Source organism: Bombina bombina, chromosome 4, assembly GCF_027579735.1.
Source record: "Bombina bombina isolate aBomBom1 chromosome 4, aBomBom1.pri, whole genome shotgun sequence".
In the NCBI taxonomy this organism is placed as follows: domain Eukaryota; kingdom Metazoa; phylum Chordata; class Amphibia; order Anura; family Bombinatoridae; genus Bombina; species Bombina bombina.
The window spans coordinates 725,011,688-725,019,175 of record NC_069502.1 but is presented as its reverse complement, the minus strand read 5'-3'; positions in this window follow the sequence as shown (position 1 = coordinate 725,019,175).

Genomic DNA, 7,488 nt, shown 5'->3' with positions numbered 1-7,488 from the left:
TCTCTGCACCTGTGTAACCCCTTCCTGATTGCAGTCTAGTTTTAAACACCACCCCTACACAGGTGTTATATAATGGGCTGGCATATAAGATATTTCTTTATGAAAATGAAATTCAAGAGAAGGAAGAAAAACATTAAAAATTGCATAATAATAAAGAGGTGATTTAAATTTCTGCTGTATCTGATTCATAACAGTTTAATGTTAGGTAGACTATCCCTTTGAGCTATCAGTTTAAGATTATATTGAATCAAACATCATTCAATTATTAAAATCATTGTCAGAAATATTACACTGTGAGGCCTAATGTCATCATCAATGTTTATCTTTAATACTAATTTCACATATACATACTTTCAAAGTATAATACACAATGTAACAAATTGCACTTACTAGTTCTGATGAGTGATCAACAACACAAGTATTGAGGAATTTGATTCGTTAGTGATATTATAAAATGTATATTTCAATCAGATTTGATGATGTCATAAATCATTTGATTATGCATATCCCAATCAAAAGTGGTGGAAAACTTCAGTATTTTGTGGGTTGTTTATGAGTTTGCGTCAAATTTGGTGCGAAAAGTGTTGCGTCAAATTTGGTGTGAAGTGGAGAGTGGGACTTGTATTACATGCGTTAAGCATAGTGCAAATAGATGTATCCAAAAAAGGAAGTTATCTATATTATGTAATGTATTTATTTCATTTTTATCCCTATATCTACTAGTGCCCCAAATTTGGAGCAATAATTGCTTTGTAATGAGAGACAAAGATGTAACATAATCCACAAGTAGCAATGTATTTATTCCATTTTATCCCTATATCTACTAGTGCACCAAATTTGGAGCAATAATTGCTTTGTAATGAGAGACAAAGATGTAACATAATCCATAAGTAGGGTAACATCTCCCTAATTTACTTTTATTATGTAATATGCTTCATTGTCTTGCAGCATCGAACATAACCTCTCTGTGTTTTCAGACTCCCATTGATTTCTATGGCATTCGCCGCCTCAAGGGTGGCAGTTTGAATGATGGGTATGCTGCGGCGGAATAGACGCAAGCGTACCTGTTGAATGTTTGATAAATTGGGAAGAGGGTCAAATAGAGTTGAATATGAATTTGAAACATCTGGAATGACGCAAGCATCGTTCTGCGTCGGATTGATATTGCGGGAGCGTATATTACATCACACATTTTAATATTTGATGATCTTGACGCTTTGTTAATTACGGCGGATCAACTTTGCATCTAATTTGACGTGAGATTCCAGAGTATTATCAGTTGAAGCTTTGATAAATTGGCCCCATGTGTGTATATGTATGTATTTTATATATATATATATATATATATATATATATATATATATATATATATATATGTAATATAGTGATTTTCAGACAGATGTTTTCCAATTATGATTTCCAAGAGGGGGGGGGAGATGACATACAATATTCAATAAAAATCTAAATATATTCATTTTAGCTTTCTTCTTTAGTGGTGACCAATTCCTTCCATGTGTGATGCTAATAGCCCAAATTATTAAGGCTGCATTTAAATAGTTGTCAAATAATGAATAATTGTCAGCCACTAACTGTCCCTTTTATATATATATATATATATATATATATAATATATAATATATATATATATATATATATATATATTACCATGGTAGCTCAAAATCAGCAAAATCAATCATTTAGCAATACATTAAATGATCAGATGATGCATATTTTTCAATATAACTGTTTTAACGGGTGGAAAAGTTTTAAAAATTAAGGCAAAGCCATAGTTAAGGAATCTGTGGGGCTCATCATCTGCTATGCCTCTTTATCAATACCTTCCCTGATTCCAGAATAAAACAAAAAACTTTACCTTAACTTTTAAGGCCCTCAAAAACACTGTGCTGACCTTGTCACCAGATACTCTCCCTCCAGTCCCCTTTGCTCTGCTCATGACCAAATTATGTCTTCTCTTATTACCTTCTCACATTCCTGTCTACAGGATCTCTCCAGATTGGATCCTATCTTGTGGAACTCTTTGTCTTGTTCCATAAGACACTACATGAGTTATAAAAAGTTTAAAGCTCTGCTAACAGACTCAATTGTTCAGGGATGCATATAATGTACGCTAACCTCTTCTTATCATAGTTCTTCACATCTTATGTAATCCCCTTAAACCCCCTTAGTACATAATCTTACAAGCTCAGCTGTCCTAAAGATCACTTCCATGTACGGCAATCTACAAAAGTTGGCAACTCTTTGCAGCTTACTCTACCTATTTCCTTCTTTTAAATGATGACTTTGCATATTATACCAATGATTATAGCCACAGAAGAATCTGTTGACACTCTACAAACAAATAATAATAATTCTAGTAAGACCCTCTAGGATTTGCCTACTTATAGTAGAAGACTATATTTCAATGAAAACATACAATAGAATCCAGAAAGTCTTAAATAGAAAATTTTAGATGAAAATGTTGATGAGCTGCTTAACCAAATTAGAGGAAAACTACCAAAGAAAAGATACAAGTGCAAATAAAATAGTGCACATTATGAGAACTGGGGGAATTTTAAATTAGTAGAGTTTTAATATTCAAGAAAAAGGGCAGTGAGGGAGCAATTTTAATCAACACCAAACTATATATATTCTCTGTCATCACAGTACCTTCAAAGGCAGATCAAATAATCATCTCATGTAACCTGGAAAGACATAAAGACTATAAACCAATAATGCGCACAAGCAAATTGCAATAATAGTATAAAATTACAGATACAATCCCCAACACAATATGCTTGTATACATTATTAGCATACAGTCTTCTATTTTCAGAATACATACATATTTGTATTTTCTACATAAGTATGTATATGTCTTATTAAATTACTTAAATGCAACATGTCTGTATATTGAATTATTTTGCTGTAGAGACATTTTCTTTTACTTTGTACTACATATACACTTTATCATTTCTGTGGGAGGCAGCTTCATATGTCTTACTAGATTATGTGAGACAATAGTGATCATTTGATCTGCCCTTTAGGGAATATAAATAGAAAAGAGAAAAACAGATACAGTTCTGTGTTGATCAAACATTGCTATGCCACCACATTTTCTTATTCTTCAAAAACCAACAGAAAGTATAAGCGTTTTACTCATTTACTTAGAAGTGATTTTTTTAGCAAGTTCAGCGAACATTGGATGAAGAGAGTAAGTTATTGAATTTATCAATTAAAAATATAAACAAAAATCTACATTTATATACATTGTGGGCCACATTACGAGGGGAGCACAAATAATTATGCGCAAGCTAAAAGGGGTTTATCAAAGGTTTTTGCTCATGTCAGGTTTTTTGCTTGTATTACAAGTTGAAAGTAAATGCGATCACTTGACCACAATTGAAGTTAACGCGCTTCGGGATAACGCAACCCCAGAGCCCTGGTTAACTGTTCTGCAAAACAAAAAGGGGTCACAAAACACATCATAAATAATGTTTCACGGTCCAATATCCTTCACATAGGGAAATATGTTTTAAGTATTGATAAATAGATATTCCTATATATATCTGTATATATCAATACCTATATATAATTGTCTATATACTGTATATATAGGTATATATATTTATATATATTTGTCAAAAAAATATCAGATATATGTAGAAATATGTATTTATGAATAAATAGAACATATTCTTATATGTGAAGAACATTGGAATGTGAAATATTCATATTGTCATGTTGAGTTAGCTCACTTGATAATATGTGAATGGGTATGCGCGCAAGAAGGTTGTTAGTCTTTTTCCAATTTGTTTTTGCTGCATTGCCTTCTATGGGGAAATACGTTATCGCGTGCAATATTTGAAGTTCGGCTTTTTACACGCATCAGGGTAGTGCATGAACAAAAACAGTTTACTTTCAACTTGTAATATGAGCACTACCCGAAGCATGCAAAAAGCTTAGTTCTAGCAGACTTAAAGCTCGAGCGGGAGCATTAAATACCGCTCCACTTGTAATATGGCCCTGTATTTGGCATGCAATATTAGAAAATAAAAAGTTCTGTTTTGAAAAATATTAATAAATTGTATTTATATTAATTAACATTAGGTTTGCTCAATGTATACATTTATTTGGACATATATTAATACTACTTTTTCCACAACCCATTTACCGTAACCTGTACAGTGTAAAATGTTATGTTTACACAACAGTCTCGGAGGAATAATTTATTTAATCAGTATTCAATTTGGCTAAATCAGAGTCTTTAGCTTCAGGATTGGTCTCTATTAATTGCCAAACATACTAATTTGTTTTAAATTAGTTTTCATTTACCTAAATCTTAAACAGTATAGATTTTTAGATTCAGCAATCAGAGATGCAGTAAACGATCATTGATAAAGTGTTTGCATTATATTACATACAAAAGCATACACAGCAATGAACTTGGATTATATTATTTTCAGTTACAGGATTACAGTTTTATAATAATGTTACAATTCTGGCGTGAGCAAAAACATTTGTTTCATAAAAATGAACATCAACTAATAAAAATAAACCAAATCACTAATGGAACTTTAAAATGGGAAACACAAACACACAAAGGTTATCTATAAGGTTATAATGTATAGTTATCTAGAGAGGAATAGAAAAGCAAGAATCAATAGAGTTCTCAGGTGTTAAACCACAGGGGGAATAGGGCAGAACATGTTCTGACAATTTTTTCTGTAGCTATCAAATAACCTTGTTTAAAAAGTATTTGTAATAAAATGTTGAGTTAATTGCGGAAAATATGAGCAGAAAACCTATTACTATTTTCTGTTTGCTTTAAAGAGAGGATCAAATTAACCTATCCTGAAACAAGTATATTTTTGCTAGGAAAATTCCAATGATAGACACTAAGAGCTACTAAGCATCATAGAGGATAAAAAGTGTGAGCCACAAACTCTTTTCCCCTCCTGACTGTCAGCGAAAAAACACTATACATATTAACTGCAGATTAAGAGAATAATCCATTTGTAGCCATATCATTTCAAATGGCAGTGATGGGGTTAACTGACAGTCACTAAAATATAAATATGTCATTAAACCCCCATGTGTAGTGCTTCTCATGCATGATATAGGTTCAAATATTATAATTTGTGGTAAACTGTTTCTGGCATTTGATTGGTTGAGTTCAGGATTATGGCACGAACATCTATTAAATATGTCAACAATGGATCTTTTGGTTTCCCCATGAAATTAGTAATGCAACTCCACAAAAATACAACGTAAACGGCAGATGTGTTTTGCAAGCCAATTTAGTAAGTCAATTTACAGGTTTATGGATCATGCTCTTTTCTACTTTATAATCAACCTAGGGAGATATCCTAATGAATTCACTAATTGACAGAAAATTGTTAGGTGGGTTAGGAAGTGGTGCAGTACCAGAAGATATTGTGTACTATTTTTATTGTTACTGGTATCTTTGCAAATGGTGCATAGTAATTAATTAATTAATTAATTTGTTCTTTTAATAAGTAAATGTTTTAAAAGTCCTTAATGCTATTATAGAAAAAGTTACGTGTGGTTACAAAAGACAAAAATCCATAAAGTTTCTTATAGAATTATGTCTACAAAACTTAGTTGAGAGCAATATAATTCCAGTAACATTAAACAAATTGAAGATAAAGCTATTACTTCATTTACAAAATATAACTTACTTTTCTTTAAAAAGACATTCTAGTGTAATAATAAAATGCTTTCATTTGTTAGAGTATTTTATTATTTAATAATTGCTTAGTTATGATTGGTTAAGTACTGATAAAGAAGATACAATGGGGTCGAATTATTAGTCCCAATATGTCAAGTAGCAGGTGCGCTTTTATTCTATTCCTGGTTGTTTAACTGGACGTGTCTTTCTCAGGAGTGATGATACACTGTGCAGACAGAACAGTTTGAACTTTGTGTTTATTTCCTTTGCAGGATTAAACCACGCATAGGCCACATTTCAATCAGAATTCAAAAGAAAAATGCATAATCTAGCATTAATGGTAAATAAAAATTAACGCATGAATCATATTTCTATTTATAATAAAACTCACAGAGTAAAATTGACAAAGTAAAATTCAATAAATGCATATATGCTCATTAGCAATTCATAAACATAAATATCTAAAAGTATGTTGTGGCCACAACAAAAAATAATCAAAGGATAAAAAATAGTAAGCTAGCATATCTAACAAAAAAAAAGAGACTTGTATAGGCGTCTATTGTTGATGTATACAAAGTGCGTATAGCAAGACTTGTTGGCGTTTATTATTGATTTATACAAAGTTCGTATAGCAAGGTCTCTTTATAAACACAGTGGAAATATTGGTATTGACTTTGTCGAAGAAGATAACACAATGTCCGTGGAAAGTGTGAATGAATGCGTTCCAATTCGGCTTATACAGTATAATGTAATACAAAATGTTCAAAGGGAGATCATACACCAGCCGGGCTTACCCGGGGAATCTTACCAGGGTCGTCTTAGATGTAGGAATCCATCTAGAGTGGAATTGGAGCAGTTCTCACCACCAAAGTGACACCGGAGAGAGCATCTTCTCTCTGCGCTGTTTGAGCATCCTTGGTCACTGCGGGCAATCAACTCACTGAACTCACAACTTGTGAATGGTCACATGTGTATCATAAGATTCCCCGGGTAAGCCCGGCTGTTGTATAATCTCCCTTTGAACATTTTGTATTCCAATATATAAACCGAATTAGAAGCCATTCATTCACACTTTCCACGGATATTGTGTTACCTTCTTCGACAAAGTCAATACCAATATTTCCACTGTGTTTATAAAGAGACCTCGCTATATGAACTTTGTATACATCAATAATAGACGCCATCAAGTCTTGCTATACGCACTTTGTATACATCAACAATAGACGCCTATACAAGTCTCTTTTTTTTGTTCTATATGCTAGCTTACTATTTTGCTAGCTTTTTATCCTTTGATTATTTTTTGTTGTGGCCACAACATACTTTTAGATATTTATGTTTATGAATTGCTAATGAGCATATATGCATATATTGAATTTTTACTTTGTCAATTTTACTCTGTGAGTTTTATTATAAATAAAAATATGATTCATGCATTATTTGTATTTACTAGTATTCATTAGACATATTTTATGATCTAACTATACTGTTAAACTTAAGTTTGAACATTATTCATCAGATTATTATATTTAGATACAATTACACATTTTGGGTTGTTATATATACATATAATGCATCAATACATTTGTCCAATAATCCCGATTCCCTAATAGAAGATACAACCTGTAATATCTTTTATTTGTATATACTATTATTATCATACCTTAACCCTAGCATCTAGTGCCCCTTTTCCACACCCTTATATTTGCCCATTTTTTCTAAAGTGGTTTTGGGAGATCCACTTTTATTTAAAAGGGAGCTTTGGGATTAGAGATCGAAGATAGAACTTTACCTTCTTTTTTA